Genomic DNA, 25,387 nt, shown 5'->3' on the forward strand with positions numbered 1-25,387 from the left:
GATTTGTGTATCTTGCTACCATCTGTGGGGGAAGACGAGCAAAGGGAAAAGCTGATGAATCTATATCAAAAGTGTACTGGTGTACAAGCATTAGAATGTTGCACTAAATACAAAACGAAATGTTTTGATAAAAGTGCAGTTCTGCTCTCCCAGTTCCCATCACTCTGCCACTGTGTGTTTACCGTTAATCGTAATCCTTATCCCATTGCTGTAGATGGCATTATAACTGGTTGCAAGAAGCTTGAGTATTTAAACTACACTAACAATTTCGTCAAGCTATCCTTTACATGTTTATCTGCCTCCCTTTGTCAAAATTTACAGCAGATATTTCTCAAGGCAAGTCGTACAGAAATCCCAGACACTTTTATGAGTTCATTGTCCGCTCATAGTGGACTGGTACATGTAGTGCTATTTGTGAGGTCAGTAACCAATGAAGGTATTTCTACACTTGTAAGGAACTCTCCTAGGCTGATGACATTCCATGCTTATCTTTATGAAGTAGTTTATGTCAGTGGGTGTACAAGGCATGAATTAGAATCCAAGCTGAAGGAAGAGTTTTCACAACAACAACTATTTGAAGTGGGTAGTTACAAAATAGTACGAAGAGACCAACTGTATACAGACACTGATCAGCAAGAGTATGAGCATAAAACAGACTTATTGCCACTGTGGCAGTAGCTAACAATGCACATACATTAGGCACTTACAGTAATACAGCATGTACTTGTTGAGCTGAATCCTCAAAAACATTTAATAACTCATGGATGCAATTACACACAATCTTGAAATTTGGCTCATTTGTAAAACTGCTTGCTTGACCCACTGAAAATATTTCAAAATCTTTTTGTTCAAATGTCTGACATAATATTTACGGCCAATCAAAATTTTCACAATAAATTTCCTATGGGGAAGCTATATAAATATAGTGTCCATTACAGCCCTTCCCGAACTTGTAATGGAGCCAAACCATACATGTCTGTTGTGACACCTTTGCTGTTACCACTAATCATCTGGTTGGCCGAAATGTAAACTCTGTTGAGAAAAAATCCACTTTTTTGTGTTAGCTGTTTTTTTTTTCAGGATTCAGCTCAACTTGTACATACTATAGTATGTGTGTAAAGGACATTGTTAGGTCTATGGTATATTTATATTTTAGATTTTCATTGTGACTATATCATTACATCTTCATTCATTGGTTGTACATGTGTATGATGCAAAGTACCTAGCTTTTAGTTAGCAAGTCAGTGGTCATGTGGCTACCATTGAGGCATGCAGCTCCCTCCAATAAGTTGGAATGAAAAGGGCAATACTGTACAAGGACAAAATTATAGCAGCCACACTGATGAAATCCAGCCTTCAGTGTCATAGTATGATGAGGACTTTCATAAGTATTTCTGATCTATTAGTGCATCAAAACATATGCCACGTTTAGAATACTGTGCTCAGCTGTGGTGCCCTTACTTGGCAAAAGACATGCATAGACTGAGACATGCTTGAAAAGGTATAAATGAGAAGTGCAAAATTGTTAACAGAATTAGAAGACTTCCACAGACAACTAGACTACAACACCAGGATTTTACTGTCGATGCCAACAAGGGGACCTTATAGAGACAATACAAAGATTTTGAAAGGATATGACATTGAATGGTCACAGTTAATTTCAGAACACTATGCAGAGGATATTCTAAATCAAGAACAACACTTTGTCTTAACTTTTTTACTCAATGAGTCATAAATAGTTGAAATTCACTCCCTGAATATGTGGTGCCAACATCAAGTATTTCTTTATAACAACTAAACATTTTACTAAGAACATGAGTTAGGATATGGATACGAACAGAAGCCCATGCAGTGCCTAAACTTATTTTTGTATATTTATAAAAACTCAAAAGAGCAGTTAGACATGATAATTTTTTCTGGCTACGCCCTTGATTACATAATCAAATCAATTCAGTGTATCGTGCATATATTTACAATTAAAACAAATGCATAAACTTTAACACTGCAGTTATCAGCCCATCAGAGACTTTTTGATCTCTGATGCCATTGTCATAAATACTTGTTCAACATTTGTATCATCTTTTGCACTAGCTTCTAAAAATGGTATCTGAACTTGATCTGCATATTCCTAAGGTATAAAATATAGCAATACAAGTGTACTTTATTTGTAATTTGCCAATTGACAATAAAGACACATGGTAGTTTGTCATACAGCCAAAAAGCTGGTGTATATTTACAGGAAGAAAATGCAATTTTCATGCATATGTAGTTCCATGCTCCCTTTTCCAAATGGAGTAATTTTTATATCATCCACCTTCAGCACTCCACATACAGTGGTCCCTCCATCTATCTGGCCATTGATTATCTGATGTTTTTGCTATTCGAACTGTGGAAGTGACTATTCTATTAGAGTGTTTTGCACCTAACATGTATGTTCTATTAGAGTATTTTAACTGAGCTCTGTACCTAAATGTATGGACTTTTTTATTCAAAATTTTCCATTATCCAAGCATACCTGGGGCCCAAGATAATAGAGGGACCACTGTACCACAAGCAAGATCACTTTATGAGATTTATCTTCTTTTCCTTTGCACACCACAAGGAGAAAGAAAACCAATCAGTGGTGTAGAATCTTGGGGTCAAAATCATAGGTGTAGCAACCGGGAGGGAATTCTCCACTCTTATTTTAGAAGGGGCTTAGCCCCTCCACTTTTAAATATCGAAGTATTCTAATAGAGTAGTCAGACACTTTAATAGAATAGTCAGATACTCTAATAGAGCAGTCATGTACTAAATAAAACAAAGTTTAGTAATCTCAAAAGGCTAAAAAAATTCCTGTGGGGGCATGCACCCAGATCCCCCTAGAAAGCGCATGTTCCACATAATGAGTGAACTTTACACATTGTAAAAATTGTATTAACCAGTCACCACAGCTCCTCACTAAAATTTTTTTTGCTATACCTCTAGTAAAAATACCGTAATAGAACAGTCATCAAAGTGCATGTCCAGGATTATAACCATGAACCAATCTCCACTGTTGTCAGTTCATCAGTCCACTTAATTTCTACCTTTATCTACATAAATAAAAATTCTCTACTCATTTGTAATTTCATAGATCTACCTATGGAGAATGATTTTTCTATGTGTGTTCTACTAGAACTCCGTGAAAAATTGTACACTCGTTAAGACAGTCAACAGTACAAAACTATTCTTCTATGATCATTGTATCTACATTATATAGATAAGACGAAAATTGGGTACAAACTGCCAGTTTATGACTGACAATAATGAAGTGACATACATGCAAAACAGCCAAGCTGTAAACAAAAAAATCCTGAGTGAAAGGTTTTGAAATCAAAAGTGGCAGCCAAGAAATGATTGCAATATGGTAATAAATTTTAGTAATGGCTGAATGCATTATTACTTGATTTCACAATGTTTTCCACCTAAGCTTTTCACCCTTTTTACAGCTTGGCTGTTTTTTTTTGCTTGTGTATACTTAACTGCTTACTTTAGCTGTTTCAAAGTTGACAACTTTCCTATCAACCAAGTCACACTTGTTACCAACCAGTAGTTTTCTCACATTTGTGCTAGCAAATCTATCTATTTCCTGAAGCCAACGGTTTACATTAGTAAAGGACTCCTAGCAACAATGTTAGATATGATACAAAGTGAACAGATCTCACTTGATCTGTGACATCATACACGATAATAATCCCGTGTGCACCTCTGTAGTAACTGGATGTGATTGTCCTAAACCTTTCCTGTCCTGCTGTATCCCACTGCGTGTTATACAAATTACAGCACCACATGTACAGTGTACACTTACAATTTGCAGCTTTGCGGTCGCTCCATCCAAATTTATTGTGCGAATTTTCTAAACATAACAGTTGTACATAGTTCAGAAAGGATTATAGAACCACAGTTGACTTACAAAGTCTACACCTATTGTACTGATATAACTTTGTGAGAATGCATCATCCTAATAGGGTTGTTATTTTGATGATAGCAAGTGCAAGTAGCAATATGTTTCCACTCACTGAAAATCGCTGCAGCAAACATGACTTGCCCACTCCACCATCTCCGATCAATAAAATTTTAAATAGGTAATCACTAAATGTAGAACAAAAATAAACAGATGTTCTACTGTTTGTAGTATTAAAGTAAAACCTCTCATCACAGTAAGGAGTGGACATGCAACAGACAAATGGAGGAAGTGCAGAGAAGTCGTGTCTGAAACTTCATTCTATACTTGCTGAGTCCAGAATTGTCTTGAAACATATAGATATATATTGAGACACTCACAAAGCAAGCACAGTATTATCTAGTGCTGGGCGATATAGATTTTTCTTATGTCATGGAAAAATTTATTCACAATATGAATATATGTCACGATATATACCAATATTTTAACTTGAATGTTTATTTTCTTTGTTTCAGATGGTTTTCAAGTTTGTAGCTACTACTACACTGTACACAAAACACAGGAATAAGATCATTTATTAGCTAATACATCATATGCACTTATACAGCTAGTTAAAATGAGAATTAAAAGAAATGTTGATTTGCATACCGGCTATTTACAATACTTAGTCTTCCGGTTCACCTACAACTTAATCTCCAATAGCTTCATCATCTTGATCTATTATGATATTTAGAGATTGTCAGTTTACAATAACTACATGTGGAAAGCACATGCAAGCTAGGAGGGGCATGCTCCCCAGGGAATTTTTTAAAAACAGATGCTTTTAAATGGCATCAGAGGCTTTTTTACATACACAGTCTCTTTTTTTTTAAATATGAAGATAGCTTAGAACAAGCAGTATAATCAGAGCAATGGTTATATATTCTACTGACTGTTCTATTAGAGTATCGCACTGACTGCTTTATTAGAGTATTTTGATCTTTCTACAGATTCAAGTAGCTGAAAATTGGCGCTGGTTAATCACAGTGGCTTTTTGAACTGCTATGTCTTCTCACTGGTCTACTGCTTCCTACATGTCCCAACTGTTGCACACAGATCTAAGTAGATAGCGCCTACAAAACACCCAACAGTATGCCACACTGTTGACATGGGCGAAACTGGGTGTAGCAGGAATAATGGCGAAACTGGAGATGCCATCTTACAAGCTCACGTTGTACTACACGTGTGCTATATCACGATATAATTTCTAGCTATTGTATGACGATATAAAAAATTAGGTCGTGATATGTCGTATGTCGGCTATATTGCCCAGCACTATAGTATGTTCACGTTGAGCTGAATCCTGAAAAACAGCTAAAAATTAAAAGTGGATCTTTTCTCAACAGAGTTAACATTTCAGCCAACCAGATGATTATTGGTAACAGCAAAGGTGTCAACAACAGACACGTACGGTTTGGCTCCATTACAAGCTCGGGAAAGGGCTGTAATGGACAGTATATTTATATGGCTTCCATATAGGAAATGTATTGTGAAAATTTTGATTGGCCATAAATATTATGTCAAACATTTGAACAACAAGATTTTGAAATATTTTTAGTGGGTCAAACAGTACTACAAATGAGCCAAATTTCAAGATCGTGTGTAATTGCATCCATGAGTTATTAAATGTTTTTGAGGATTCAGCTCAACGTGAACATACTATAGTATTGTCTATTCATGTATATACCAAACATAATGCAAGCAAAGCTGGCGTAGACATCCAAATATTCAATTTTGTAAAGAGTTTAAAGTTCTTCCCATTGCTCCCTCCTGAGATACAATTACACTTGTAGCAAAGTAGTGTACTATTCTTACTCCACAGTCTTCTGCCATTGAATCCAAAAAAAACAACACATTTCATATACATGTGTGAGAGGTGATGTCAAAGCTGGTCACTAATAAATGGCTGCAATGATTTTTTGCAACCATTTTTTGACTGTGGTTTTGTTTAAATATCAGTTTTATTTTGAATAACTTTGTGTATAGCTGTATTGGGTCTAGGTAACACAGCAGTAAGCACACTTACCATGCATTAGCAATTGGCTTGTTGTCTTCATTAGTTTCATTCCCTTCCTGCTGACCAGCGGACTGATCATTGCTGTTGTGTTGTTCACTGACCATACCAGGTTGGTCTGACTGAGAACTATCTGAAGTTGCTTCTTCTTCAGTGTGATCACCACCACTAGTGCTATTTAAATACAAAACATGATGCAGTAAACTCAATTATCTTTCATGTCAAATGATTGCTCTAGTTCCTTTTATTAGAGTACTTTAACAAATCCACACACATTCTCCAGATAATAGTTTTTCATTCATCTGGACACTATAGACTGTGGCTCCTGTGTATATATATATACCTATACCCCCCACAAATTTGTGCCATATGTAACTATGAAATTACAGTTTATTTAATGTTCTGCAGCATTTCATACAGAAACACGGCTGGATTTAGGAATTCACAAGGGGAGGAGAGTGCTAAATCAATAGCATAGTGATCACATTTCTTTTTGTCTTGAAATTCTTTACCTAAAAGAAGAGAAATTAAATGTGCGTGAAACTTGACTGAGAAAGAAGGACACAGTTCACCGGAATTTGTAGCATCGTTAAAGTTAAAAGTTCATATTTTAGTTGAACATTTCAACCCATGCATAAAACGTGCAGCTAAAACTAAAATCATTTGTATACTTCCATTGTGGAATGGTGTATTCAGTTTTAAAAGATCAGTACATAAAAGTATGGCAGAATGTTTGGTGTACAATAACAGTATAGAGGGATCAAGAAGAAATTTAATTTCAATTCCCACACTAGTTTTTCTTCTCTTACAGCTGTAATGAAATCATTTTGACTGTTTTATTAGAGTATTTTAGTTATAACACTTTACATTGATTTTTAAAGAGCTTAGCCTTTCAGTCAATTCCATTGCCTATGTGCAAATACAATTTACCTGTATTTATTCATTTACTGGATAGATAGACAGACAGACAGACAGGCAGACAGACAATGTCTGTAGCTTCTTAAGCATAAAGAAAATATTTGTGGGAGAAGAAGGGGAAGGGTGCACCCCATTACCCTTGCAGAAAGTAAAGAAAGCATCAAAACTAGGAAAACATCAAAGCAAATGTGTTATGTGGAATACTGAACCACATAAAATAAGCGGTTATATGTTCAAAACTATAAGGCCACTTATTGTTAATTTTATGTTTCAGATCAGGAAAGTTAGCTAAAACCAATGCAGACGATCGCAAGCAGCTCATTATATATTATTCATTACAATTTTACATGCATGTGATTGCTTTATTAGAGTTAGCTGAATGCTCTATTAGAGTGTTTCGATCTTTTAATCACCATCCTGCTGATCTTAGAAGTGAAAGGGTTTAACCTCCAGTTCTCCCCTGGCATTGGGGTTAGTCTTCAGCCCATCTAGTCTCCCTTCCTCTACGCTTAGCGATTTAAGTTAGTTTATAACTTCTATCAGATTGAGATGATGAAATAATGGTGAAAACTTGAATGAAGTCATAATAATGACCAAATTTAGGCAGTGAGACATAGCAATAAGGGTGGGGATCTGAAACATAAAATCAATAAGCTGCTTAAAGTCATTTCTTGTTAAATTTGATTAATTGTTATGATATGAACTGCTGCAGTTGACAAGCTAGCAACATTGCCTACCTCACAACGTAAAATACCTATTATCACCAACAATGTACAAAAATATGTGCATGAGTGCCTGCAGGACATGAGTGCGTATATTTTGTCATATCCTGAGTAATCATGTTATAACTGTTATATTCTACACCCCAGTAGATGAAATGATTATAGATAGCAATTTATAGTGAAACAACACCTGTTGAAGATTGAAATTAGTACTAGAAATCCTTGATGGATCAGATGTTTTAGACTCTTTAGCAGTGCCACGCCCATTTACTCATGATTAGTGAGTTATCCACGAGGGAGACAAGAGCTCATGGAAAATTCTTCTTGCTCAGGTGAATAATTGTTGGTTATTTAGGTGTTTGTTAGCTATTAGAGACTTGTTTGTCACACCATATATGGTAAGTGTAGCCACAATGTGGTATGGTATATCAGCTATATACCACAGCGCAGCGCTTTTGATCTCAACCACAGGTGTGGTATATATGACAGTCTAATAAGTGAACTGTATAGTCACACTTCAGTCAATAACTTAATCTTAATAGCATGAATGGACAAGCTCTCTTGTACAATATTCACACCTCATTGTTGTCCCCCTGATCTTATTGACCTCTGAAGCCATCATCATAAACACTTGTTCTACATTATCACCATCTTTTGCACTGGCTTCCAAAAATGGTACATTTAGTTGATCTGCAAGTTCCTAATAAATTAAATAAATAAGTTTGCCCTTTAGCACTTCTCTTGTACTTACCTTAGCTATTTCATAGTCAACTACTTTCTCAACAGTCAATTCACACTTATTGCCAACCAATAATTTGCCCACATTTGGACTAGCATATCGGTCTATATCCTGAAACCACTGTTTTACATTTTCAAAGGATGTCTATAATAGTTTTGAGTTAGTTTAAGAAATAAAAGTGAACAAGACTTGCGTACCTGATTAGTGACATCATACACAATAATAATCCCATGTGCACCTCTGTAGTAACTGGATGTGATGGTCCTGAACCTTTCTTGTCCTGCTGTATCCCACTATTGAGTGAAACAGTACTTCACAAACACATCTTTTTACTGTGTTAATACTTTTTGATGCAGTATGTGTGGGTTCAGTAGTCATAATTGTGTTATAAAATAAGTAAACAAACAAGTATACTGAAGGAAAAAAGGAATTTTAAGTTAGAATAGGGATCAAAGAAAAAAAAAGCAGTAAAACAAGGGAATAGCTAAAAGTAGTGAAACAAGAGAGCTTGTCTATATCTGCAGATGTATATACTATAGATTGAAGTATATCTGTAGAAACTACATATACCATCCATAGTATATTAAATGATCTGCTATACAGTAGAACATTTGGATTACTTAATTATTGCATGTACAGTGGATCCTCAGTTAAGAATTCGACAAAAGTGATCAAGTGAATATTTTCAGATAAGGGTACTGCCATGGCGAGGTGGGATTTGTGAGTAAACGAGCTTTATCACTTCCTCCAGCTGTTCATGTTGCCCAAGCATGTTCAAAGCTCTTTGATACAATTCATTCTTTCGCCTAATCTGTGACTGTCGTGTAATTATGTTACTATGCACTGCTAGAAGCGTACCTCGAACAAACCATTAATAATGCACAGAAGTATTTCCATATCTGTTTTATAGTTTTTCTATAGCATTCTCTTATGCAGTTTTCCAGGAAAAGTAACTGAAGCGGTCCACTGATCTATATACAGAGCTTACTCCAATATACGTTTACTCTAACAGAGTACCAAGAGGCAGAAACACTCTTGAACAGTCACTTTAGTGTTTGGATATCATCTTATATCACAGTGTGTGGGAATTTTATTAAAGTAAATTCCTGTTTGAGTTCTTGTTTATATGTGCACAAGATTTCATTCAGATTGCATACAGATATAACTTTGCAGCTACTAGAAAGCATAGGCGGTGGGGGGTGCCAGGGGGCTAGGGCCTCCCTCGGTCTGCTGATGGGGAGCTTGGCCCCCCCCCCCCCCCCCTCAGAATGATATTTTCCCAAAATTATCTTTTTTGGAGAAAACCGTGATAAAGATTGATATACAGTGGATCCTCGCTTATCCGAACCTCGGTTATCCGAACACCTCGATTATCCGAACGCCAAATGCGACTGTTCTATTAGAGTATTTTGTCACTAGTGTGCACTCTATTGGAGTAAATGACTGTTCTATTAGAGTAGTTGAACGAAGCTCTGTATATAAATCAATGGGCTTCAGTTATCCGGACAATTTCATTTATCTGAACACTTTTGGCTAACTATAAGAACAAAGCTGTTCGGATAACTGAGGATCCACTGTACTACAATAGAATGCTCAAATACTCTAATAGAGCAGTCAAGGCCACCATAAAAACATGTTCCTAAAGTAGTAAAAATAAAACAAAACAAAAAATTGCCTTCAGTAGGAAGTGAACCAGCTACCTCTTACTTTGAGAGTTGGTGTCTTACCACTGTACCAAACGTTTCCAGGTGGCTAAGGCTGTTTTCTACTATAAATACTATATTATGATCATTAACCCTGTAGTCAACAGCTAAAAGCTTTGCCGAAAGAGGTTCTTATTGACTGCAAATAACCTGTTTTAAATACTTTTGACTAAAAATTGGTGTTTTCGTTAAATGCTTCAAATCGTACCTATAAAATTGCTATAAATTAATTTTGGTGAACTTTGAGACATTGTAAAAGCTAAAATGGTTACTGCAGACCCCATGCTACCAGAGATTCTATACTCTGGTCAGTCTCCCCTCACCAGGGGTGGATCCAGGAGCTGGCAAGGGGAAGGGCACAAACAAGTTCCCATTAAAAAGGGGAATCAACTACTAGCTGCAATCTGTTGTAGTTGATATACACATAACAGCAAATAATCACCTCTCAGCAGTGTTTCACTGTTGAATTGTGCCATTAGGCCATTGCAGAAGGTTGTGAAGTCTTAAGAGGTGCTACAAAAGCTAAAAAACCTGTCTCACGTCAATTATTTCTAGAGGCGCTTAATACTCACAAAGTTGTTGGGTGACAGTTTGAGTTTAATTCAGGTTAAATGTGTAGTAAAGAGAGGTAATATGTCTGCCTTTAAGCTAAAAAGTATTCATTTCTTGAGTAATAAACTGATATTGGCCTAACTGGCATTATCAAAGTGATAGCTATTCTTTCTAAAAGGAAAGGGCAGGGGGGGCATTTGCCCCGAATGCCCCATCCTGGATCCGCCATTGTTCACTTCCTTCACCACTGCTAGAAAGATACTATTTACAGGCTATAACGGACAATTTTACAAAGCAGCAGTGTCCAGGTATTTGTCTGTGGTTGGTGGAGTGGTGTGCAAAGGCAAAAAAAGACTGGCAAGTGGGAAGGATTGGACTGATGGAGCCAGAGGTTATTGAAAACGTAAACTGCTGGGATTAATGGCTGGACCAAAAATTGACACAGACTGTTTCTTGACAACCACGGCAATAGTATATAGAGTCACTGTGTAAAGGATTAACCATTTTAGATTTTGCAGTTGTAGAAGCTGTACTGTTGTGTTTTTGCATAGATATACTGTAATAATGGTTATTTGGATTGGAAATGGAAATTGCGGTTATGGGTATCCGTGTATTGCCGTAATAATTCCATGACTGTGTGGCATGTTTGTCAAAAATAACCAAATCAATAATTGAAGTGACATACGTAGCAGAAGGCATTATGAGTCATCATGCCTAATTTCAAATTGGCTTGTTGCTTTGCCTGGATGACACATGTACCAAGGGAAGCCAAAATACATTCTTGAACAAAAAATTTCATTGGCTTAAAACATACTAAAAAGTAACAGTTTGCCAATTACAACTGGACTAACACTTCTACAGCTTCAAAAAAGGCCAAACTTAAACTTCGCTAGTTAGCTAGTAGTGTGTTCCATGCAGCTTTACACCTTAGTTACAGGTGACATGGACTGTTATTTCAATTCTGAGCAATGATATCAAAATATTATAGCTATATCTATACTCTAGTAATATAATACCTCTGCAGTAATTCCTGTCCCACACACAAGAAGGAGAGAACAGATAACATCAAAGAAATTTACCACCCACCGCATGGTTTCTGTATAAAATTATCACATGCACAATTTCTGTTTCCAATCCCGGTAAACAGTAGTTTTGTAATGACATTTCCATATTTGGTTATTTGCTCCATTGGTAAATAATACCATTCACGGTTGCTATGATGTCACGAACTAGTCTGAGTGACTGTAATAAGTTAGTATCATTGGGTGATAACTAACTTATCACACAGTAGCAGGCAGAGTCACTCTGTCTAGCTGTATGGTAGATATCACCACCCACTTTGACAATCCCATGCACTGTGATTTAAATTTGCTAACAGGTGATTGTAAACAAAACCACTGTGCATCAACAAGGAAGGGTAAAGTACTTACAATTTGTAACTTAACAGTTTTCCCATCAAGATTTATTGTTCGTACTTTCTGCAAACACATACCAAAAAAGAATCTAATAAGGAAATCAGCAATTCATTCACTCACAAAGTCTACTCCAATGGTACAAATATAACTTGCTGCATATTCATCATCCTATATGTAAAAATTAATAATATCTGAGTGTCACTATAACTCACAGCAAATCGTAGTAGTAAGCAGGTCTTCCCCACACATTCATCACCAACCATTAAAAGTTTATATACATCGTCACTACAGAATAGTAATATATAGTCATGTAACATTTACACAACTGATTCACCACATGCCGGTAACAAAGTAGAAACTATGGGATATTGTAATCATGAAGGAAATTATATTCTATAGGCTAAATTCTGCTATAAAATAATGACAAATATTATGCAGTACTCCGCAAGTAGCTACTAGTTTGGTCTCTCATGGCCCCCTCCAAGACTGCAGTTTTCTCTTTTGACATTGAATACCTTTGCAACAGGACTGCCCATGTCCAGTAAAGGTCATGAAAAATGTAATCCACCTACTACTAGCATAGCTACGTTGAAAGATGTCAAATTGTGTGTTGAATGTGCTACTTTAATCTAGCTAGCTACCACTTGTCATATGAAACAATGGTGAAAGCTTTTGTTGTCATAATAATGGCAAAGGGGCTGAAACATAAAAGCCAAGCTTTATTAGTCTGTTATGACTCCCTAGAACTCTGTTAGCCCCACCTGGTTCTGGAACAAGATCTGTTGTGAAGTCTGTTGTTATTATTTATTACTATTATTATTATTTAATGGGCTTGTAGATGCCAAGGAAAGCTAACTTGCCAGGCTAGGCCGCAGGCCTTTGAAGGTGCCCATATCTAGATTGCTTCCAAAAATTATCCAAGCGCAGCTTGAAGGTTGCAACTGTTGGTGCTGAAATGATAAAGTCAGGTAAGGAGTTCCATAGATTGACTATTCTATTTGTAAAAAAGTTCTGCCTAACAAGTAATCTTTATCTTTCTTTAAAAAGCTTAAGAGAGTGGCCCCTGGTGGTAGCAGTATTTAAAGTAAAAAATGTAGATGGGTCCAAGTCATAATGTCGTTTAAGTATCTTATATGTTTCAATCATATCACCCCTTTGACGTCTGCAATACAGAGAATAGAGATCCAGAATTTCAAGACGGCTTTCATAAGTCAAGTGCACTAATCCGCGAAGGTGTTTAGTTGCACGTCTCTGAACCTTTTCAAGGGTGTCGATGTCTCTGGCCAAGTACGGACTGTTGACCCAGATCATCTACTGACCATGCACAGCAATTTAATAGAGACATGCATACAAACTAAAGAGTAAGGGATCGTTATGAGGGAGGGTGTTCACTACTGAGTAGGCATGATAAAATCTCTAACTCTAAAATTTATTCAGCTCACGTGATCTCCCGCTCCCGTTCTCTCTTTTATCCTCGCTTTTATCCCCGAATTCTATGCCAGCCTGGTTCATAAGCGAGGCTGAAGTATCGAGTATGACCCAGGTCTGTACGTATACGCATTGAATTGGATAGGGAGACCAAATATAGTCTACTGAAAGCAGACTGGAGGAGTCGAGGGAGGAGTACACGTAGATTCAATGAGACTCATCAACTATATATATCATAACAGCAGACTAACCACTCAGAGGCACACATCGAAGCAACGTCACAACTATACCAGAATGAGCAATTGATCGTCAGTTAGTATCAAGTTCCGCGAGGTCAAAGTTCCACTCCAATCTGCTTCTCACACGTGAGAGCCATATATAGATTTACGCAGATCAATGTTTGGTTGCAGCCGTGCAGCTAAGTGTGCCGCATACAAAGCTATCATCCGGCCAACGCTAGAGTATGCTGCAGTCGTATGGAATCCCCATAATTTGGGAGATATCCAACTACTAGAGTCCCTACAAAAGCGGGCAGCTCGATGGATCTGTGGGAGTCGCTGGAGTCCATCTACCAGCTCTTGGACCATTTCTTCTAATGATTGTTGCTCCCAACTTCACCTTCCTTCTCTCCAGTCAAGACGAAGTTTCCTTTCGGTCAGTTTCCTCAATGACATATATCACCAGCAAACATCTATTACATTTAATAGTCACTGTTCATTTAATTCCATAGCATCTACCAGAAGTCACCATCTTTCACTAGTCCCTCCACAGTCCACCATTAATTCTAGGAGATATTCTTTTTTGTCAACACAACTTTCTTCTGGAACACTGTGCCATTACATATCCTTGAAGACAGTAATCGAAAGTCTTTCCGGCATCACCTTTATAATTACTTATGTGTCAAGTAACTTCTTAATCACTGTTTTGTGTTTTGTTGTGTACTGTTTAGTTTGTAGTGTACTGTAGGTATATGTATATGTATGTTTGTTTTTTGTAGGCGGACACCTTGTACAGGCTTTGCCTTTTGTGTATGCCTTCCTTTTTGGTAAATTGATAATAATCAATTAATTAATCTATTTATGGACTTTTGGTAGCTACAGTTGTATTGTGATTTTCCCCAACTTAGCTAATTAATTGAGGTACAACTATAGCTACACACGGAAAACCTGCAGGGCATGTGCTATTTTGAGTGTCTTACAGATGGGCAGAATATGCTTGTCTTGTGAATTATAAAACGTAGAGTCTTTGCTGGCGAAGTTGTGTATTAAGCTCTTTTCAAATTTTGCAAAAATGCATGCAGCTTGAAAAGAATCTTGTGCTTTACTAGTCGTTGAAAGTTGTTTGATATTGGATGCTTGTTGTATGTTAGCTATATGTTGAAGTGTACGAAGACACTTGTGATGAGAATGATGCGGTTTGGGGTAAACCAAGCAGTTAGGAAATTGTTGAGTATAGTATATACGTATAGCTTCTCAAATTTCTGGACATACAAAGTGCAGTAAGGTCACAGTTTAAATAGATTCTCTTTAGTAGTTGGAGATGGAGTTGAGTATCTAAAGATAGTTGTAAATGTAAGGCCGTGTAAAGCTAATTTATGCTTCTGGTCCTAATTCCCAGGTGATCAGGATTTTTCTTCAACCTTTTGATGTGGTACACTAAATTAATTAAATAGCAATACATGGAATTATAGGGAAAAAACAAAGTTAGTGCATCTTTATAAGAAAAAGTGTTTACAAGATATGAAAACCTATAAATCATTGTATGGTGATTGCACAATGAAAAAAGACCAGGAAGGGAACCAGAAACATATTAACTTTTTGTGGCCTTATTAAATGTAATGCATTGATTGATGATGCGCAGTTACATGTTTCATGTTTGGGACAATTTGTTGAAACAAGGTTTAGTATGTTACCACATACATGCATGAGTTGGTAAATCGGACTAATCCACAAGTTGTAGTCAAGTTAGACAAAAAAATACACTCACAGAAGTTGTTGGAGATCAAAGTACTAGCCGTAAGAATTGCCCAATTTATGTCAGGCAAATTGAAGTTGCCAAAGATAAAGACTGCATGGGCTTGGCAAGGAAGTAGTTGTAGCTAAACAGTTGGAAAGGTATTTGTGATAGTCAACAGTGGCATTTGGGGTACATACATAATTATGCAGAAGATTCCATCATCAGTTAAGGGAGACAGAGACATTTACTATTTCATAAGGCCGGAAATTTTTGTGGAGTACATGGATTCATGTACATCTTATCCACGAACATTTTGACAACCCATGCACAAAATGTATGTGATCAATGTCTCAACCACAAAAATTTGTCCCATGAAAATTACTAATTTTTCTACATTTTTTGGCAATCCACAAAAATTTAATGCCATGAAAATTTCTTAATGTACAGTAGATGATTTGTTGCATCTCCATGCTAGCAAATAGGCCAAGCTATACATGACACTGAGCTAGTTATAGTCTGATAGAGCAGTTAGATATGATAAGTTTTTCTGGCTACGCCCTTGATTACATAATCAAATAAATTCAGTGTATCGTGCATATATTAAAACAAATGCATAAACTTTAACACTGCAGTTATCAGCCCATCAGAAACTTCTTGATCTCTGATGCCATTGTCATAAATACTTGTTCAACATTTGTATCATCTTTTGCACTAGCTTCTAAAAATGGTATCTGAACTTGATCTGCATATTTCTAAGGTATAAAATATAGCAATACAAGTGTACTTTATTTGCAATCTGCCAATTGGCAATAAAGACACATGGTAGTTTGTCATACAGCCAAAAAGCTGGTGTTTATTGACAGGAAGAAAATGCAATTTTCATGCATAAGTAGCTCCATGCTCCCTTTTACAAAATGGAGTAATTTTTATACCGTCCACCTTCAACACTCTACATACAGTGGTCCCTCCATTTATCTGGCCATTGATTATCTGAACTGTGGAAGTGATTATTCTAGTAGAGTAATTTGCCTAAAGTGTATGTTCTATTAGAGTATTTTAACTGAGCTCTGTATATAAATATATATGGGCTTCATTTATCCAAACTTTTCCATTATCTGAACATACCTGGGGCCCAAGATAATAGAGGGACCACTGTACCATAATTGAGCAAGATCACTTCATGAGATTTATCTTCTTTTCTTTTGCACACCTACAAGGAGAAAGAAAGCCAATCAGCGGTGTAGAATCTTGGGGTTAAATTCATAGGTGTAGCAACTGAAAGGAGGAGGGACAGGCTATGGGGACTAGTGACTCCCCACTACTTTAAAGATCAATATGCTCTAATAGAACAGTCAGATACTTTAACAGAATAGTCGACTACTCTAATAGAGCACACACGTACTAAATAAAGCAAAGCTTAGCCAATATTGTCAATCTCAAAAAAGGCTAATTTTTCAAAATTTCCTGTGGGGGGCATGCACTCAGATGCCATAGAAAGTGCATGTCCCACATTGTTCAAATTGTATCCGCCCTGCTTAGCCCCTTCACTTTAAATTTTTTTTGCTATGCCTCTGGTCAAAATACTGTAATAGAACAGTCATCAAAGTGCACAAAAAAAAAGAACTTGTCCAAGGTTATAACCATGGAACAATCTCTGCTGCTGTCAGCTGATCAACCCACTTAATTTCTACCTTTATCTACATAAATAAAAAAAATATCTACTCAATAGTAAAAGTTTGTAATTTCAAAGATCTACCAATGGAGAATGATTTTTCTAACACATTCTATGTGTGTTCTACTAGAACTCCATGAAAAATTGTGTACTCAAGTAGAAAATAAGTAACAAACAGTTAAATAAAATTTGAAGTACAAAACTATATTTCCATGATCATCATTGCATCTACATTATATATATATATATACAAGACGAAAATTGGGTAAAAACAAACCTCAATTCCAATTTATGACTGACCATCAGGCAATTAAAACACAATAATGAAGTGACATCCATACAAGCTGTAAACAAAAAATGGGGTTTTTGAAACAGCCAAGAAATTAATGGCTGCAATGATGATAATGGTTTTTTACTTGTGTATACTTAACTGCTTACTTTAGCTGTTTTAAAGTCGACAACTTTCCCATCAACCAAGTCACACTTGTTACCAACTAGCAGTTTTCTCACATTTGTGCTAGCAAATCCTGAAGCCAATGGTTTACATTTGTAAAGGAGTCCTAGCAACAATGTTAGAAACATGACACAAAGTGAACAGAGCTCACTTGATCTGTGACATCATAGACAATTATAATCCCATCTGAACCTCTGTAATAGCTGGTGGTGATTGTACAAACCTTTCTTGTCCTGATGTATCCCACTGCATGTTATACAAATTACAGTACTTTACCTATCACATGTACAGTGTACACTTACAATTTGCAGCTTTGTGGTCACTCCATCCAAATTTATTGTGCGAATTTTCTAAACACAACAGTTGTATATAGTTCAGAAAGGTTTATGAAACCACAGTTGACTTACAAAATCTACACTTATTGTACTGATATAACTTTGTGAGAATGCATCATCCTAATAGAGTTGTTATTTTGATGATAGCAAGTATATGTTTCCACTCACTGAAAATTGCAGCAGCAAAGATGACTTTCCCACTCCACCATCTCCAATCAATAAAATTTTAAATAGGTAATCACTAAAATGTAGAACAAGAATAAACAGGTGTTCTGCTGTTTGTAGTATTAAACTAAAACCTCTCAATTCACAGTTTGGAGTGGGCATGCAAGAGACAAATGGAGGCAGTGCAGAGAAGTCGTGTCTGAAACTTCATTCTATAGCTACTTGCTGAGTCCCGAATTGTCTTGAAATATTTAAATATGTATAGAGACACTCACAAAGCAGGCACAGTATTGTCTATTCATGTATATACCAAACACAATGCAAGCAAAGCTGGGGTAGACATCCAAATATTCAATTTTGTTAAAATAATTTTTTTAAAAGCTTAAAGCTCTTCCATTGCTCCCTCCTGAGATACAATTACACCTGTAGCAAAGTAGTGTACTATTTGCTGAGACAAAACATTTCCTTACCCTGCAGTCTTCTGCCATTGAATAAAAAAAGTTTTAAAAACAGATTTCATACACATGTGTGAAAGGTGATGTCAAAGGGGGTGACTAATAAATAGCTGCAATGATTTTTTTTGCAGCCATTTTTTGACTGTGGTTTTGTTTATATATCAGTTTTGTATTGAACAACTTTGTGTATAGCTGTGTTGGGTCTAGGTAACATAGCAGTAAAGCTCACTTACCATGCATTAACACTTGGCTTATTGCGGTCTTCATTAGTTTCATTCCCTTCCTGCTGGTCAGTGGACTGATCACTGTTGTTTTGTTGTTCACTGACCATACCAGGTTGGTCTGACTGAGAATTATCTGGAGTTGCTTCTTCTTCAGTGTGACCACCAACACTACTAGTGCTATTTAAATACAAGACATGATGCAGTGAGCTCAAATGATTGCTCTATTAGAGTCATTTTTCTTTTTATTACATATTTTAACAAATCCACACACCATCTTTTTTCATTCATCTGTACACTATAGACTGTGTGGTTCCTGTGTATACTATATACACCTATGCCCTCCACAAATTTGTACAATATGTAACTTTGAAATTACAGTTTATTTCACGTTCTGCATTTCATACAAAAATAAGGCTGGATTTAGGAATTCATGGAGAGTGCTAAATCAATAGCCATTTCTTTTTGTCTTGAAATTCTTTACCTAAATTAAATGTGTGTGAAACTTGACTGAAAATCTCAAGAGAGTTGGGCACGGTTCACCAGAATTTGTAGCATCGTTTAAGTTAAAGATACTAAAAGTTCATATTTTAGTTACAAATGGAAACATTTCAACCCATGCATAAAATATGCCGCTAAAACTAAAAATATCCATTATTTATATGCATAGCCATTGTGGAATGGTATATTCAGTTCATAGTTGTGAAAGATCAGTACATAAAAGAATGGCAGAATGATTGGTGTATAATATAACAGTATAGAGGAGTCGAGAAGAAATTTTGTTATTTCAACACTTTTTCTTTTTTCTTACAGCTGTAATGAAATCTGTTTGACTGTTCTATTAGAGCATTTTGAATATTTACACCTTATATACATTGATTTTTTAAGATCTTCAGTAGCCTTTCAGTCAATTCCATTGCCTATGCAAATACAATTTACCTGTATTTATTCATTTATTTGAAAGACAGACAGACAGACAGGCAGAAAGACAGAGAAGGGTGTATCCCATTACCCTTGGAGAAAGTAAAGATAACATCAAAACTATGAAAACGTCGAAGCAAATGTGTTATGTGGAATACTGAACCACATAAACTAAGTGTTAATTTTATATGTTCAAAACTATAAGGTCACTTATTGCTAATTTTATGTTTCAGATCAGGAAAATTAGCCTAACCAATGTGGGCAGGCACCGCACGTGATTGTTTTATTAGTTAGCTGAATGCTCTATTAGGATATTAATCACCATTCTACTGATCTTAGAAGTGAAAGGGGTAATACAACCTCCTCCCCTGATATTGGGATTAGTCTTCAGCCCATTTAGCTTCCTCTATGCCTAGTAATGTAAGTTAGTTTGTAACTTCTATATAACTTCAACAATAAAGTCATTTCTTGTTAAATACTCTTGTTTAATTGTTTTGATATGAGCTGCTGCTATTGACAAGCTAGCAACATCATTGCCACGTATTGTTCTAACCCCACATTTAAACTAATTTACTATCTCACAAAAAAAACAACCTATTATCACCAACAAGGAAGTGGGAACGCATATATATAGAGTTCCTATGGATACATATACTTGAAATTGACAAGGAGAAAACATCCTGACTGCCTGGCAGACCCCTGTAAGCGTTAGAGCATTAATCGGATGGCTGCAGGTTCGAGGCCGCCCAGGTCCAGTCATCTCCTTTCTCCAGCTTTTCAAACACACTTTATGTAACAACTTTAAACAAACAGGTTTTCGAGGCTGCCCAGGTCCAGTCATGGATTTTTTCTTCTTTCTCCACCTTTTCAAACACACTTTATGCAACAACTTTAAACAGGCTGTAGGACCAGGTGCCCCACAGACCTTCAGCACTTGTGCTGTAAAGCCTTAATAAATATGTATATTATGACAGTCTATTAAGTGTATGTACTGTATAGTCACACTTCAGTCAATAACTTAATCTTAATAGCATGAATGGACAAGCTCTCTTGTACAATATTCACACCTCATTGTTGTCCCCCTGATCTTATTGACCTCTGAAGCCATCATCATAAACACTTGTTCTACATTATCACCATCTTTTGCACTGGCTTCCAAAAATGGTACATTTAGTTGATCTGCAAGTTCCTAATAAATTAAATAAATAAGTTTGCCCTTTAGCACTTCTCTTGTACTTACCTTAGCTATTTCATAGTCAACTACTTTCTCAACAGTCAATTCACACTTATTGCTAACCAATAATTTGCCCATGCACATTTGGACTAGCATATCGGTCTATATCCTGAAACCACTGTTTTACATTTTCAAAGGATGTCTATAATAGTTTTGAGTTAGTTTAAAGAAAAAAAGTCAATAACACTTGCATACCTGACTAGTGACATCATAGACAAAATAATCCCGTGTGCACCTCTAGGATGTGATGGTCCTAAACCTTTCCTGTCCTACTGTATCCCACTATTGAGTGAAACAGTACTTTACAAATACGTTTCTTTACTGTATTAACACTTTTGATGCAGTATGAGCAGGTTCAGTAGTCATAATTGTGTTATAAAAGAAGTAAACAACTAAAGCAAAAGTGGAAGTAGTGAAATGAGGGAATAGTTAAAAAGTAGTGAAATAAGAGACATATATATATATATATATATATACTATAGACTGAAGTATCTGCAGATATAGACAACCTCTTGTTTCACTACTAGCTATTCCTCTTGTTTCCTTACCCTTTTCTGTGATCCAACTTAAAATTCTACATTTTTCCTTGTACTTAGGTAACCACTACACAATGATTACAGAGAAACTACACATACTGTCCACAATATATTAAATGGTTTGCTATATATGTACAGTAGAACATTTGGATTACTTAATTATTGCATATACAGTGAATATTTAGTTGTCTGAACACTTAAGAGTTAAACAAAAGTTATCAAGTGAATATTTTCAGATAAGTGAAGCGGCCCACTGAGAGCTTACTGCAATATACATTACTCTAACAGAACACCACGAGACAAAATGCTCTAATTGAACAATCACTTTGGTGTTTGGATATCATCTTATATCATCACAGTGTGTGGGAATTTTATTCCTGTTGGAGTTCCTGTTTATATGTGCACAAGATTTCGTCCAGATTGTGTAAGATATATGACTTTGTAGCTGCTAGAAAGACACCATTTCCAGACAATTTTACAAAGCAGCAGTGTCCAGGTATTTGTCTGTGGTTGGTGGAGTGGTGTGTAAAGGTTAAAAAAAGACTGGCAAGTGGGAAGGATTGCTCTGAGATGGACTGATGGAGACAGAGGTTATTGGAAATGTACACTGCTGGAACTAATGGCTGGACCAAAAATTGACACAGACTGTTTCTTGACAACCATGCCAATAGTATATAGAGTCACTGCATAAAGGATTAACCATTTTAGATTTTGCAGCTATAAAAGCTGTACTGGTATTTTGCATAGATATAATAACAGTTACTGGGATTGGAAATGGAAATTGCGGTTATGGGTATCCATGTTTTACCATAATAAACTCCATGATTGTGTGGCATGCTTGTCAAAAATAACCAAATCAATAATTGGAGTGACATAGCAGAAGGCATTATGAGTCACCATACCTAATTTCAAATTGGTTTGTTGCTTTTCCTGGACAATAAATGTACCAAGGTAAGCCAAAACACAGCTTGCCAATTACAACTGGACTGCCACATAAAACACTTCTACAGAGCTTTACAAGTGGCCGAACTTAAACTTAACTAATTGTGTTACATGCAGCTGTACACCTTAGCTATACAGGTAACACATAACTCCAATTTCAACTCTGAACAATGATATTGAAATATTATAGGTATTTATCTATACTCTAGTTATATAATACTTCCACAAAAGCTCTGCAGTAATTTCTGCATGCATGAAGCAGTCTACCACTCAAGAAGGAGAGAAGGCAAAACACAGATAACATCAAAGAAATTTCCCACCTATATACCGCATGGTTTCTATATAAAATTATTACATGCACAACTTCTGTTTCCAATCCTGGTGAAATAATGACAATACCATATTTGGTTATTTGCTACATTGGTAAATAATACCATTCACAGTCGTTGTGATATCACAAACTAGTCTGAGTGGCTCAAGTTAGTATCACTGGGTGATAACTAACTTATCACACAGTGGTGGAGCCACTCTGTCTAGCTGTATGGTAGTTATTTTATCATCCATCGTAGCACTTTGATACTTGATTTAAATTTGCTAACAGGTGATTGTAAACAAAAACACTGTACATCAACAAGGAAGGTGAAGCACTTACAATTTGTAACATGACAGTTTTCCCATCAAGATTTATTGTTCATACTTTCTGCAAACACGTACCAAAAAGAATTTAATAAGGAAAACTTCATTCACTCACGAAGTCTACTCCAATGGTATAAATATAATTGGCTGCATATTCATCATCCTATACGTAAAAATTAATAATATCTGAGTGTCACTATAAACTCACAGCAAATCGCAGTAGTAAGCAGGTCTTCCCCACACATTTATCACCAACCATTAAAAGTTTATATACATCATCATCACTACAAAATAGTAATTGTCATGTGGCATTTACACAACTAATGCAGTACATGTAGCAAAACAGAAACTATGTTTTGGTATATTAGAAAATAGTTGTGAAGGAAAGGAGTTGAGTCTCATATCACTAAATTCTGCTAATTTCAACTCTAAGTTGCTACTGCTAATGATCCCCTTCCAGACTGTTTTTTCTCTTTTGAAATTAAGTACATTATGAATAGCTATCTAAAACAAAAGTTTGGCCATGTGAGATTACAACAGACATTTGCATGATCTTTGCAACAGGACTACCCATGTCCAGCAAAGGTCACTGAAAAACGTAATCCACCTATTAGCAGTAACTGTAGCTATGCAAACTTTGAAAAGATGTCGAATTGTGTGTTGAATGTACTGCCTTAATCTAAATACCACCAATACTTTTATTATGCCTACTCAGTATTCAGATAGACATAAAAACACTCCCTCACAAACATCCCTTAGTTTGTATGCATGCCTCTGCTGTTGATAACATCTGGATCAGTTGGTCAGTAGATGATCTGGGTCAACAACAGACCTCATATTTCAGGGGTGGTTAAAACCAGGGGAAGGAACAAGACCAGGAGGTGCGCAAAACCATGATGGGTAGTGCAGACCACATGAGTTCAATTCACTTGTAGCATGCAAGAAAGGGGCTAACTGAGACGGAACAGACTAATAAAGTCATGTTAAATTTTATGCATAAGGCTTAATTTTATGTTTCTGCTGTTAATTCAATGAATGCTCTATTAGAGTGTTTTGGTGGAAGGATTCAGCAAAAAGCTGCCAAAAGGTAAATGTAAAATCCATCTGTTCAACATATGACAAGCTTATTAGTCTGTTCTTTAATACTCTCTAGAGCTCCTGACATTGAGAGCCCACCTATCATTCCTCTATGCCTAGCAATGTGAGTAAGTCAGTTTATTACTCTCATACATTCATTAAACATAGATAATAACCAAATTTAGGTGGTGAGACAGCAATGCTGCCAGTGGCGATTTTAGACCTGACCTACAGGGGAGGCCAAGTAAGGAACAGCATGACTATTGTTGTATGGCTGTAATATAGAGAATTTCAAGGGGGTCTGCAATGGTGGATCCAGGATGGGGCATTTGGGGCAAATGCCCTCCCCCCCCCCCTTCAAGAAATTGCATACAAGATCAAGATACTCTAATAGAGCAGTCAATTACTCTAATAAAGCAGTCACAATGTTCATGAGGCAGTGTAGCTTACCTATGAAGCTATAAATAGGATTTTATTTTACATAACAGACGTGATATATTTGGTAAAGGATAACTAGCTATTATTGTTGTGACCTTTTTTTTTTTTTTTTTTTGGTCTTCAACTGTTTTTCAGCAAGGTGCCCCCCCCCTCTTTCCAAACTCTGGATCTGCCCCTGGTCTGGAGGTGCAACTCTCAGAAGCTTCAGGACTTTTGCAATTTGAAGGCTTGAAAACAACCTAAAATTTATGCTAAAAACATGAAATATACCACAATGCCAATCTATACTGCAACTTTTCCTCAAGATTTTTAAAAAGTTATTTTTCAGAATTGCCTATGAATGCTGCAGTCTTTCTCTGAGAGGCAGAGTCTTAGAATAGTTATTTATTTGCTTGTCTGCTTTTGGCTAAATCCCAGTGACTTAAAGTCAGTACACTATCTGATCACTGTCTTGCTATCTTAAGAAATAAAAGTGTTATCTATTTGCTCCTTAAAAGTGAATTCAGCTCACGTGATCTCCCACGCCTATCCCGGGTTTTACCCACCTATCTCCAGGTCCACCATCCCCAAATTCCATGCTGTATGCGAGGCTCAGTGAAGTATGACCCACAGGCCTGTACGTATACGGATAGGGAGACGTACTACTGAAGGCAGACTGGAGGAGGTCGAGGGAGGAGTACACGTCGTAGATTCAATGACTCTCCATTATAAATATTGACTCATCAACTAAATATCTTAACAGCAGACTAACCACTCAGAGGCCATCGAAGCAACGTCACAACCACGCCAGAATGATCAATGATCCCGAGTTTGTGTCGAGGTAGATCTGCTTCGCACGTGAGAGCCATTATGTAATGCCTGTGAAGTGGCAAAGAAGACCATACGATCCC

General features: G+C 36.4%; 1 pseudogene; it reads right to left on the minus strand.

Moving 5' to 3' along the window:
• Window positions 1-1,986: 1,986 nt before the first annotated feature.
• LOC136268885 (uncharacterized) lies at window positions 1,987-25,353 on the minus strand (annotated as a pseudogene).
• Window positions 25,354-25,387: the final 34 nt, after the last annotated feature.

This window comes from Dysidea avara, chromosome 10 (assembly GCF_963678975.1).
Source record: "Dysidea avara chromosome 10, odDysAvar1.4, whole genome shotgun sequence".
Taxonomy (NCBI): Eukaryota; Metazoa; Porifera; class Demospongiae; order Dictyoceratida; family Dysideidae; genus Dysidea; species Dysidea avara.